Genomic DNA, 13,762 nt, shown 5'->3' with positions numbered 1-13,762 from the left:
CTCTGGCTCCCTTAAGCGGCTGGATGTGTGCTTTTTTTCTATCTCAAAAATTTAAAAGGGGGGCCAGGAATGTGGGTGTAGTGGTAAAGTGCTTGCCCAGCATGCATGAAGCCCTGGGTTCAATTCTTCAGTACCACATACACAGAAGAAGCCAGGAGTGATGCCTTGAGCAAAAGAAGCTCAGGCACAGTGCCTCGGCCCTGAGCTCAAGTCCCAGGACTGGCAAAACAAAACAGAACATCAACAACAGGAAAAGAAAATGCTTTATTGGATACGATTCCATATATATCCTGCTATAAAAAAAAAATGCCTTTGCTTTTTGTGTGTATGGCGGAGGGCAGTCCTGGGGCATTAAATCAGGACCTGGGCACGGTTCCTGAGCTGTTTTGCTTACAGTAGCACTCTATCAGTTGAGCCACAGCTCCATTTCTGGCTTTTTAGTGATTTATTAGAGCCTTAGAGCTTTCCTACCTGGAATGGCTTCGAACAGTGATCCTCAGATCTCAGCCCCCTGATTAGCTAGGATTAAAGGTGTGAGCCACTGGCAATCTTTTTAATTCCTATGTTAGTAATTTCATTGAAAAAGAAATGACTGAATTTTACAAGATGAGACTAAAGGAAATGAATTCTAGGATATGGAAACAAGAGGTTTATCTTTGTGATTGTTGTTTTTTTTTTTTTTTTTTTTTTTTTTTTTGCCAGTCCTAGGCTTGAGCACTGTCCTTGGACTTTCTCAAGGCTAGAGCTCTACCACTTGAGCCTCAGCACCACTTCCGGCTTTTTCTATATGTGGTACAAAGGAATCGAACCTGGGTCTTCATGCATGCTAGGCAAGCACTTTAACCACTAGGCCAAACTCCCGGCCCCAATGTGATTGTTGTTCTTAATGTACTATGTGAAGTTATTTCTTTTCTCCTTTGTCCCCTTATGGTTAATCTCATGTGGTGACTGTATCTGACTTTGTTACCTGGTATATTGTATATACCTCTATTTGTTTATTTGAAATAGGGAAGGGAAGGGAAAAAACAAGACCATTGGAAGGGAGTGGGGGGAAGGAAACGGGGACAAAAACATGAGAAGGGGGTATCAAAGTTCCAGAAGTAATGCACCTGACAAATGTAACTGTAGCCCCTCTGTACATTATCCTGACAATAAAATACAATTAAAAAAAAAGAATGACTGATTTTATGAATGTAGTTTGGCCGTAAGTCTTTCAAAGAAGGGGAAAACAAAAGGATGTCCCGAGCCACCTGTAGGAAGAGCTAGGACACTTTCTTGGTCCTTGCATTTCTCACCCCAATTAGATGTGGATGTTTGCTAGGTGCTCAGCCTATGTTCGGTTTTCTTATTGTCTTGTGTGCCAGTCTTAGGGCTTGAATGCAGGGCCTGGGCACTGTCTCTGAGCTCTTCAGCTCAAGGCTACTACCCTACCCCTTGAGTCACGACACCACTTCTGGTTTTCTAGTGGTTAATTGGAGTCCCACAGTCTTTAGTGCCTGGCCTCAGCTCATCAACTGCTTTTTTGGTCAAGGCTAAGGCTAGCACCAAAGCTCCCTGATTTCCTAGGATAATAGATATGAGACACCAGTGCCAGCTCATGCTTCGTTTCACTTCTCCCTCTCCCTTCCCCCTCTTTCTCCTTCCTTCCTTCCCTCCCCCCCCCCCCCCGTCTCTCTCCCTCTCACACACACACACACACACACACTGTTGTCCCTTAGTCTTTTCACCCAAGGCTAGTGCTCTGCCACTTGAGCCTCATCAAATCTTTCTGGTGGTTTGTTGGAGATAATAGTCTCACAGACTTACCTGCCCCAGCTAGCTTGGAGCCTCCGTCCTCAGATCTCAGCCTCTTGAGTTACTAGGATTACAGATATGAACAAATGGCACCTGGCTTGCAGTTTTCTATTGTGGAGTCGTTATGAAGGGTACTGGGAAGGGAGAAGGAAGGGGCTGTGCCTTAGCACCTGAGGTTTACCATCCTAGACCTCAGCTGCCATTTCCTCCTTACACTTGACAGGAATGACAGGTATTGTAGCTGTAGCAACTCCTCCTCCTCTTCCTCCTCTTCTTCCTTCTCCTCCTTCTCCTTCTGCCTTTTGCTGACTTATTTATTGGAGATAAGATTCTCACAGACTTTCGTTCCCGGGTTGGCTCTGAACCACGATCCTCAGATCTCAGCCTTCTGAGTAGCTAGGATTACAGGCGTGAGCCATAGGTGCCAGGCTTCTTCTCTTTCTCAGTTTCCCTCCTTCCTTTTCCTTCCTTTTCCCTTCTTCTTTCTCTCTCTTCCTCTTCCTCCTCCTCCTTCCTTTTCTTCTTCCTTTTTCTCCTTCCTTATTCTGTGCCAGTACTGGGGCCTGAACTCAGGATCTGGGTTGTTATCCCTTAGCCTTTTCATTCAAGGCTGGCGCTCTACCACTTGAGCCACAGCTCCATGGTTTTAGTGGTTAACTGAAGATAACAGTTTCATGGACTTTCCTGCCCCCGCTGGCTTCAAAGCGCAACCTAAATCTCTCTTCCTTGTGAATAGATTACAGGTATGGCCACCAGCACCAGCTTCCCATTCACCCTTTCAGGTCACAGCTCCCTCCACCAGCCTCTTTCTACCTCTTATAAGTATCCCTGATTCTTCCTCCAGAACCTGGAACTGGATGATTCTGGGTAAGGAAATGCTGAATAAATAGAGCCACTGGCCGGTAGTCTGGCCTAGTGGTTAAAGTGCTGGCCTCGCATGCACAAAGACCTGGGTTCGATTCCTCGGTACCACATACATAGAAAAAAGTGGTGCTGAGGCTCAGGTGGTAGAGCTCTAGTCTTGAGAAAGTCCAAGGACAGTGCTCATGCCCTGAGCTCAAGCCCAGGACTGGCAAAAAAAAAAAAAAGTAATAAATAAAATGTCTTAAAAATAAATAAATAAATAAGTAAATAAATACAGCCACTGAGAAAGACTTTGCCTTAGTCTCCACACGCCCCAAATAGGAAAGCAGTGCCCTCTAGAGGCCATCTAGAGGCCCAAGGAGAGGGGAATCCTTAGGGTCCAGTTATGCACTATCACTCATCACTCAGTAATGATTCTACAAGTCACCTTTTTTTTTTTTTTTTTTTTTGTGGGTCATGGGGTTTGAACTCTGGGTCTGGGCGCTATCCCTGAGCTCTTCAGCTCAAGTCTACAGCAGCCCCACTTTCCCTTTTAAGTGATTAATTGTAGATAAGAATCTCTCAGTCTTTAGTGCCGGCTGGTGTTGAGCTTTGATCCTCAGATCTCAGCCTCTTGAGTAGCTAGGATTACAGGCGTGAGCCATCACACCCACCCCAAGTTATCTATTTTGAAGGAAGGTTTTGTTTAAGGAACCAAGTTGCCTTATGCCTTGAGACTGACAATAAGATATCAAAATAATATGCCCTAAAATATAGTATTCAAGTGACTTAGCTTTAGATAAAATGGGCTTAAAGTCAAGAAAATACAACTGAATGGCCGGGAGTTTGGCCTAGTGGTAGTGTGCTTGCCTAGCATGCACAAAGACCCGGGTTCAATTCCTTGGTACCACATATAGAAAAAAGCCGGAAGTGGTGCTGAGGCTCAAGTGGTAGAGCTCTAGCCTTGAGAAAAATCCAAGGACAGTGCTCAGGCCCTGAGCTCAAGCCCAGGACTGGCAAAGAAAAAAGAAAAAGAAAATACAACTGAAGTTTAGAGAGACCTAAATGTATAAATCCTGGCTGAAGAGAGAATGCTAACCGAAAGCAAAGGATCTACCTACAGTTGTTGTTGTTTTTTAAGAGCTAATTAAAAAATAAGGTCAGCCCAGGCACTAAAGTCTGAGAGACTCTTATCTCAAATTAACTACCAGAAAACTGGAAGTGGCCCTGTAGTTCAAGGGGTAGGGCAATAACCTTGACCTGAAGAGCTCAGGGACAGCACCCAAGCCCAGAGTTCAAGTGCCACTACCAACCAAAAATAAAGAAAGAAAGAAAGAAGGTTAGGGACCGGGAATGTGGCTTAATGGTAGAGTGCTTGTATAGCATGCAGGAAGCCCTGGCTTTGATTCCTCAGTACCACATACATAGAAAAAGCTGGAAGTGGTGCTGTGGCTCAAGTGGTAGAATGCTAACCTGAGATAAAGAAACTCAGGGACAGAGCCCAGACCCTGAGTTCAAGCACTATGACTGGCAATAATAATAATAATGATGATGATGAGGAGGAGGAGGAGGAGGAGAAGGTCAGGAGGTCAGGAGAAACAGAATGTCCATTGAGAAGCATGACCTGATTGATATCGTGTGTGTGTGTATGTGTGTGTGTGTGTGTGTGTGTGTGTGTGTGTGTGTGTGCGTGGTTTGAACTCAGCATCTAGGTACTGTTCCTTAGCTTTATCGCTCAAAGCTAGCATTTTACAGCTCTACTTCTTGCTCTTGAGTGGTTAATCAGAGATAAGAGACTCATAGACTTTCCTCCCCGAGTTCTTTGAATTGAGATCTTCGGTCTCCTGAGTAGTTAGAATTAGAAGCATGAGTCACCTGTGCCCTGCTAATTCTGAAATCTATACAGCAGGCTGGCATGCATGATACTAGGAGCTGCAGGCAGAATTTCTCCAAGAAACTGCAGGATTTTTTGGCTTGTTTGTTTCTCTTAAGGTCTTCACCGATTGATTGGATGAGACCTACAACATCAATCTAAAGTAAACCAATGGTGTATGTGAACTACTCCAATGGTACACCTTCACAGCCACATCTGGATTTGTGTTTGAAGAAACAGCCACATTCTAGAACAATCTAGTCCCAGGGTTTGAGGAACTCCCCAAAGTGCTGTGAGACAGACAGATCTATGATTACATGAAGTGCAATTTTTTTATTTTTTATTTATTTTTTATTTTTATTTTTTGCCAGTCCTGGGCTTGAGCTCAGGGCCTGAGCGCTGTCCTTGGACTTTCTCAAGGCTAGAGCTCTACCACTTGAGCCTAAGCACCACTTCCGGCTTTTTTCTATGTATGTGGTACCGAGGAATCGAACCCGGGTCTTCGTGCATGCTAGGCAAGCACTTTAACCACCAGGCCAAACTCCCGGCCACAATTTTTTATTTTTTTGTCATCAGTCATGGGACTTGAACTCTGGGCCTGGGCAATTGTTCCTGAGCTCTTCAGCTCAAAGCTACCACCTTGAGCCTCAGCACCACTTCCAGTTTTCTGGTGGTTAATTGGAGATTAACCACCTCACAGATTTTAGTGCCTAGGCTGGCTTTGAACCACATCCAGCAGTGAAGTGCAATTTATCTGAGGACTTTCTGGGTAGCAACTGGATCCCCAAGATTTGATTTTTCTTCTTTCTTTCTTTTTTTTTTTCTTTTTTTTTTTTTGCCAGTCCTGGGTCTTGAACTCGGGGACTGAGCACTGTCCTTGGGCTTTCTCAAGACTAGAGCTCTTTTTCCACTGGAGCCACAGCACCACGTCCAGCTTTTTCTGTGTATGTGGTACTGAGGAATCGAACCCAGGTCTTTGTGCTTGCTAGGCAAGCACTCTACCACTAGACCAAACTGCTGGCCCCTGGATCCCCAAGATTTGAATCAGAAGGAGGGAGGTACACAGTAGGCACTTGGTATCAAAAGGTGTGCATGATTACTGGGCGACTTCCTCTGAGGAAAAACCTCTATGCTGAGAATTCATAGCATTCCGAACCATAAAAGTACTCAAATTGCTGGGCGCTGTGGCTCATACCTGTAATTCTAGCTACTCAGGAGGCTGAGATCTGAGGATTGCAGTTCAAAGCCAGCCCAAGCATGAAAATCCATAAGACTCTTATCTCCAAATAACCACCAGAAAATCAAAACTGGTGTTGTAGCTCAAAGTGGTAGAGCATTTGAGCCACAGCACCATTTCTGGCTTTTTTTTCCCCTTACTGTATATGTGGTACAGAGAAATAGAACCCAGGGCTTCATGCATGCTAGGCAAACACTCTACCACTAGGCCACACTCCCAGCCACAGCTATTTCTTTCTCTCTCTCTTTCCTTCCTTCCTTTTCTTTCTTTCTTCCTTTCTACCCTGCCTCCTCCCCCCCACCCCCAAGACTGGGAACTCAGTGCCTTGATCATGGCTGACACTGCACCACCTGAGCCACTCCTCCAGACTGTTGGGTGTTTTTTGCTGGCAATTAGAGATTGAGTTTGGAAGACTGTTCCATCTGGGGTGGCTTCAAATTGAGATCTTCCGGATCTCCGCCTCCTGAGTAGCTAAAATTGTAGGTATGAGCCATCAGCGCCTAACTTTATTTTCTTGTAATATTGGAGACTGAATCCAGAGCTTTGTCCATGCTAGCCAATTATTACATCCGAGCTATATCCCCAAATTGGAGATTTCTAAAATTAATTATGTTTTGTAACTGCTTCTTTTTTTTTTTTCAGGAAGAATTTGGTATTTATTTTTTTTTGTTTTTTTGTTTTTTGTTTTTTAATTTTTTTATTGTAATTAGTAAAAGGGTTACATGATATTTGCCAGATAGAAGGTGCATTAATTCACATACATTGATACCCTTTCACATGTCTTGGTACTCATTTCCCCCCCCCCACACCCCCACCCGTCTTTTTTTTTTTTTTTTTAATCAGTTGTGGGGCTTGAACTCTGGGCCTGGGCTCTGTCCCTTGAGCTCTTCAGCTCAATGTTAGTGCTCTACCACTTTGAGCCACAGCACTACTTCCAGTCTTCTCGTGGTTAACTAGAAATATAAATTTCAATAGACTTTTGTGCCTGGGCTGGCTTTGAGCCATGATCCTTAGATCTCAGCCTCCTGAGCAGCTAGGGTTACAGGTGTGGGCCACTGGCACCCAGCATAAAATGTTTAATGATTTTAAATACATATACAAAAGAGTTTCAATTCAATGTACAATGAATCTTTTAAAAATAGCTTTATTGGGCCGGGAGTTTTGCCTAGTGGTAGAGTGCTTGCCTAGCATGCATGAAGACCTGGGTTCAATTCCTTGGTACCAAATATACAGAAAAAAGCCCGAAATGGTGATGGTGCTGTGGCTCCAATGGTAGAGCTCTAGCCTTGAGAAAGCCCAAGGACAGTGCTCAGGCCCTTAGTTCAAGCTAGGACTGCCCCCCCCCAAAAAAAGCTTTATTATGTTTAGGTAACAGGAATATATTTGTTTCTTTTTTTCTATATGTGTGTGTGTGTGTGCACACGTGTGCTGGTTTTGAGGCTTGAACTCAGTACTGTGGTACTGTTCCTGAGCTTTTCTACTCAAGGCTAAAGCTGGACCACTGTGAGCCACAGCTCTACTTTCAATTATCTGATGGTTAATTGGAGATAAAAGTCTCACGGACTTTCTGCCTGGGCTGCCTTTGAACGTAGGTGCTCAGATCTCAGCCTCCTGAATAGCTAGAATTACAGCTGTGAGCCTCCAATACCCCGCTCTAGAATATATTTCTTTTTTTTTTTTTTTGGCCCCCTTCTCTTTCTGGCCCCGCTGGCTCCGGCCCCGCTCGCTCCCGCTCGCTCCGGCCACCACTCGGTTGGGCTCCGCTTGCTTGCTTTCGCTCTCTGTCGCTTGTTGCAGTCTCGTCTCTGCCACTTTCGGCTTGGTTGTGTATGTGGGATACCGAGGAATCGAACCCGGGTCTTTGTGCATGCTAGGCAAGCACTTTAACCGCTAGGCCAAACTCCCGGGCCCTAGAATATATTTCTTTTCTTCCTTCATTCGTTTGTTCCTTTCTTTCTTTCTTTCTTCCTTACTTCCTTGCCAGTCATGGGCCTGGCCTGGGTGTTATCCATGAGCTCTTGCTTAAGGCTAGTGCTCTACCACTTTGAGCCACAGCGCCTCCTCTGGTTTTGAGTGGTTAATTGGAGATAAGAATCTCCAATTTTCAGGGCCAGGAGTTTGACCTAGTGCTTGCCTAGCATGTATGAAGACCTGGGTTTGATTCTTCAATACCGCATACACAGAGAAAAAGCTACAAGTGGTGCTGTGCCTCAAGTGGTAGAGCTTTAGCCTTGAGAAAGCCCAAGGACAGTGCTCAGGCCCTGAGTTCAAGCCTCAGGACTGGCAAAAAAAAAAGACAAGAAAAAGAAAGAATCTCCAGGGCCGGGAGTTTGGCCTAGTGGTTAAAGTGCTTGCCTAGCATGCATGAAGACACCCGGGTTCGATTCCTCGGTACCACATACATAGAAAAATCAGAAGTGGTGCTGAGGCTCAAGTGGTAGAGCTCTAACCTTGAGAAAGTCCAAGGACAGTGCTCAGGCCCTGAGCTCAAGCCCAGGACTGGAAAAAAAAAAAAAAGTGTCTGCTCTCTAAGTTTTGGGGGATGCTATTTCTGACAAGTTTGGATATTAGATATATTTTGGCTTCATAAATAAGTGGGGGTAGTTTTCCAGCTTTTTCATTCTTCAGAACAGTTCCTGCTTTCAATTCATTTTGACAGATAAATACCATATAATAGAGATGACAAGGAAGAAAATGCAAATTGGCACAGATTATTTTGCCTCAGTAACTCTGTCACTTTTGTAGCTGGAGGATAGCTTTGATTGTGAAGAAGCAATTTGGATTGGTGGGAGGGCCAAATGTCATTATTTGGGTTCTGCAGAGCGCTGGGGGCCAGGAAGACCCCGGGTGAGCGAAGGCGGGCTGGGAAGGAAGGCCAGGGCAGAAGAAGACAAGAAAAGCAAATGCTGAATAGAGAATTTATCACAGAGGAGAGCTATTTAAACAGAAACAAAGACAAAAACAAAAATCAGTACTCATTGGACACTATGTTGAACAGGAATGATACAACTTGTGGCTGGAGATAAGAGAGAAGAAGCAGGAAAGTTCCAGGGAAGGGGTGACATTGTTCAAAAACAAATGTCCTCTTTTACCTGTCTTATGTAACTGTAATCATTCTGAATATCACCTTTACAATAATACATTTTTTTTTGCTGGTCCTGGGCCTTGAACTCAGGGCCTAAGCACTGTTCTTGGGCTTTTTCTCAAGGCTAGAGCTCTACTAGTTGAGTCCCAGCACTACTTCCAGCCTTTTCTATCTATGTAGTACCAAGGAATTGAACCCAGGTCTTTGTTCATGCTAGGCAAGCACTTTACCACTAGGCCACGCTCCTGGCCCCCATTTTTTTTTTTTAAGGGCCTGCCTAGCGTGCACAAAGCTTGGTACCACATACAGAGAAAAAAAAAAAAAGACCAGAAGTGGCACTGTGGCTCAAGTGGCAGAGCACTAGCCTTGAGAAAGCCTTGGGCTTCAAGCTTTTTCTGGTACTGAGGAATCAAACCCAGGGCTTCATGCATGCTAGACAACACTCTACCACTAGGCCACACTTTCAGCCCTTGAAATTTATTTTAATTGGTGGAAAAACTGCTATTAGTATTTCGTAGATTTTTTCCCTGCCCTCCCCACCCTCCACATCTTTCTCTCTCACCCATGGATGGGTTAGTTAACAACCACCAGAGCAGATTCCAGCTTGACATTAGGAGTGAGATGCCAGGATGGGTTAGTTAACAACCATCAGAGCAGACACCAGCTTGACATTAGGAATGAGGTACCAGGAGCACAGATGGCCCACAACCCAGATAATTAACTTGTGAAGAAGAAATAACATCTAATATGTCTTCTCTAGGTGTAGGGTTTAGTTGGGCACAGATGGGCAGAGAATAAGTACATCTCTTTAACAACTCTTTTTTTTTTAACCTCTTAAAATGTCAGCAGAGCAACTCATCCTTTTCCTGGGGACAGTCATCTACTGAAAAGATTTGGAATGAAGAGGTCTGAATGAATTCTGTAGATACAACCATAGCTCTCAGCTCCTTAGGTATGGACCATACATAATACATAGCGTGCCTCTCTCTCTCTCTCTCTCTCTCTCTCTCTCTCTCTCTCTCTCTCTCTCTCTCTCTCTCTCTCTCTCTCTCTTTCTGTTTCTCTTCTCCCTCTCTCTCCTTTCTCTCCCTCTCCCCTCCCCTCCCTTCTCTCTCTCCAGGTCCTTGGAGCTTGAAGTCAGGGCCTGGGCACTGTCTAAGCTTTTATCTTCAAGGCTGGTACTCTACCAGTCATAGCTCCACTTCTGGCATTTTGGTGGTTAACTGGAAATGAGGATCACAGATTTTCCTGCCTGGACTAACTTTGGGCTATGATCCTCAGACCTCACCCTTGGGGTTCCATATGTGAACCACTGGTGCTGGGCTTCATATAGTGATTTTCTTCTGAAGAGTGGGATAAGGGAAAAGAGGACAGATTTTTTTTTTTTGTCCAGCCCTGGGGCTTGAACTCACAGCCTGGGCACTGTTCCGAAGCTTCTATTACTCAAGACTAGTAGTCTACCACTTGAGCCACAGCACCACTTCTGGCTTTTTCTGTTCCATTCCTCGGAATGGAACCCAGGGCTTCCTGCATGCTAGGCAAGCACTCTACCACTAAGCCACATTCCCAGCTCAGGAGAGAATTTCTTTGTGTGAATGTGTGTGTGTGTGTGTGTGTGTGTGTGTGTGTGTGAAAGGCTGAAGCTATCCTGACAGTCTTTCAAGTATCTGGGACTACAATTATTCACCAGAAAACCTGGTGAAATGCACCTTATTTGGGGGGGGGCGTGCGCTGAGCCACTCTTATTCCTGCTAGATGATAAATGTCAACATCTCAGTCATAAATCATGGGGACACTACATATCCTTGATGTGACATAATAAAAATGGCACTTTACCTTTCTGATCTTCTTTCCCCAAACACAGAACTTCAGGGTAATCATGAGAAAGCATAAGACAAATTCTAACAGAGGGACATCTTACAATATACTTAACCAGTACTCATTAAAACTATGGATCTTGGGGCCAGGAGTTTGGCCTAGTGATAGCGTGCTTGCTTAGCATGCACAAAGGCCCAGGTTCAATTCATCAGTACCACAGACATAGAAAAAGCTGGAAGTGGTGCTGTGGCTCAAGTGGTAGAGTTCTAGCCTTGAGAAAGTCCAAGGACATTGCTCAGGCTCTAAGCTCAAGCCCAGGACTGGCAAAATAATAATAATAATAATAATAATAATAATAATAATAATAATAATAAAATAAAATTATGGATTCTTAGTCAGGGGTGGTGGCTCATGCCTGTAATAGCACCTACACAGGAGGCTGAGATCTGAGGATTTCAGGTCAAAGCCAGCCCAGGCACTAAAGTTTGTGAGCCTCTTATCTCCAATTAACCACCAGAAAACTGGAAGTGATACTGTGGTTCAAGGGGTAGGGTGGTAGCCTTGAGCTCCAGAGCTCAGGGACAATGCCTAGGCCTAGAGTTCAAGTCCCATGACTGACAAAAAAAACAAAACAAAACAAAAAACTATGATAAAAAGCAAGGGGTAGCCTTCCTTGAGAAAGCCCAAGGACAGTGCTCAGGCTCAGAGTTTAAGTCCCAGGACTAGCAAAAAAAAAAAAAAAGTACTCAGGCAGAGTGGCTCATGCTTATAAAACTAGCTACTCAAGAGGCTGAAATCTGATGATTGTGGTTCAAAGCCAGACAAGGCATAAAAGAACCTGAGACTCTTATCTCCAATTAACCTTTAGAAAACCAGAAATGAGGTAAAGCTCAAGGGTAGGGCCTTAAGCTGAAGAGCTCAGACACAACACCCAGGCCCTGAGTTCAAGACCCAGGACTGGCAAAAAAGAAGCCAGGTGTGGGCAACTTATGCCTGTAATCCTAGCTACTAAGGAGGCTGAGATCTGAAAATCCTGATTCCAAGCCAGCTAGGGGCAATAAGCCACAAAAAACTAGATGTACAACTGTGGCCAAATTGGTAGGTCATCAGCCTTGAACAAAAAGGCTAAGGCATAGCATGCAGGCTCAGAGTATAAACCCTAGGTCCAACACACACACACACACACACACACACACACACACACACATACACACACTGTTTGAATGATAGAGCAGAAGTGCAAGCCTATAATTTTTTTTTTCCTTTTTGTCCGTCATGGAGCCTGAACTGCAAGTTTGGACACTGTCCCTGAGCTTCTTTTGCTCAAGGCTAGCACTCTACCCCTAGAGCCACCGCATCACTTCAGGCTTTTTCTGTTTATGTGGTACTGAGGGGTCAAACCCAGTGCTTCCTCCAGGCTAGGCAAACGCTCCTGCCACTAAGAGGCATTCCCCGCTCAAGCCTGTAATCCTAGCACTTGGGAAGCTGAGGACTGAAAGTTTGAACTGTAGGCCCTACGGGACAATAATAAAATGAAGTAAGTAGACATGAAACCAAACAGACAAAAACAAATAGAACAACAGAAACACAAAAGTGACAACCAAAAACCACCCTCGAGGGCCATGTAAGAAATCAAGATGAGCCTAAAAGACATTACAAGTAAACATAAAATGAAAATTTGGAGCCCAAAGAAAATAACAATCCTAAAAGACTGGTAATTAATAATAATAATAATAATAATAATAATCGATGGGATAGGGCAGGGTGTTGTAATCCCAGCTCCTAAGGAGACTGAGGCTGGAGGATTGAAAGTTCGAGGCCAGCCTAGGCGGTTGCTAGAGCCCCTTGCCTCGAAGGGCGGGGAGCACCGCTCAGGTCCACCGCCTCGGCTCTCTCATTCTGGGGGACACTTCCGTGACACCAGGCTGCCCGCAGCGTGTCCTGTGCACACTCTGTGTGGCGCGGGGCTCGGTGGCCCGGGCCCACGGGGACCGCACGCGCTCAGGGCTTCAGCCCTGCGGGAACCCGCTGGTGCCCGGCTCTCCCCGAGTGCCGCCTCCCGCCGCCCTCTTCCCGCACTGGGCCTCCGGTTCTGGGGTGCCCCCCCCCCCCCCCGCCCCGGCCTGCTGCCGCCGGGTGGACGCGTCTGTAGGGGAGCCTCTCCGCCCCAGGTGTCCCCCGTTTCCCTCGTGTTTCTAGAAAGCTATGGCCATCGGAAAATGAAGATTCTCTGGGCCCTCCGCCAGGCAGGTCACGAAGAAGCTGGTGCCATGGAATCCCTCAAAAATGCCTTTGTCTAGAGGGGGGTGTGTGTGCGCGCGGGTGAGAGAGAGAGAGAGAGAGACAGACAGACAGACAGACAGACAGACAGACAGACAGAGACAGAGTAGCTGTGGGTGCTCTTTACATCTTGGCTTGAGACAGAATCACTAGAAATGAATGATTGAATTACTATGATCTATTTCAAAATGTATTATAAACAGACAAAGCCCATAGATACAGACTGAGCCATTCAAGTTTTCTGTGCCCAGAAGGAGCGAAGTAATGATCCAGGAAAAAAAAAATCCAACACAAAATCTTTGAAAGGAGTGACGCCCAAAGTGACAAAGGATGGCTGTATTATCTTTTCAATTTAAGGCCTGAGAATACAAATCAGGTAGAAACAATGAGGGAGTTTCAAACACTGAAAGGAAAGGAGAAAAGAAAAGAAGCAGAGATGACATTGGAATAGCCGATATGGTGTATGTGATGCAATAAAGGAGTACCAGTCCCAACGAGCCAGCCAGGAGTCGAACCTGGAATCTTCTGATCCGTAGTCAGACGCGTTATCCATTGCGCCACTGGCCCCGAGACAGTCGTGTGGGTCTCAGCAATGGTACTTCAAGCTGAAGCAGCAGGGTTTCTTGGGACCTGTAGTCCTTCACCGGAGTGCTACATGCGCGCCAAGCATTCTGGGAGAACGAAATGCATCACGAAGGGGACCCAGCGATTGGCGGACCCGAGGGAGACGCCGTACGTCACTCGTGCTGCCCGTGGATTGGCGGGAAGAGTCACTCCCCACCCCTCCCGCCTCCGGCTCTGGAGCTGTGGAGACGCTGTGGTTGTTAAGGCG

General features: G+C 45.6%; 1 non-coding gene across 1 annotated transcript; it reads right to left on the bottom strand.

Annotated features, from left to right (window-relative positions):
- Positions 1 to 13,424: 13,424 nt before the first annotated feature.
- On the bottom strand, positions 13,425 to 13,497 carry Trnar-acg (transfer RNA arginine (anticodon ACG)). Its single transcript has one exon. It is a non-coding gene; the product is annotated as a tRNA-Arg (tRNA).
- Positions 13,498 to 13,762: the final 265 nt, after the last annotated feature.

The sequence above is a fragment of the Megascapheus bottae genome, chromosome 14 (genome assembly GCF_031878675.1).
Source record: "Megascapheus bottae isolate mThoBot1 chromosome 14, mThoBot2.hap1, whole genome shotgun sequence".
NCBI lineage: Eukaryota > Metazoa > Chordata > Mammalia > Rodentia > Geomyidae > Megascapheus > Megascapheus bottae.
This window is presented reverse-complemented; position numbering and strand designations above follow the sequence as displayed.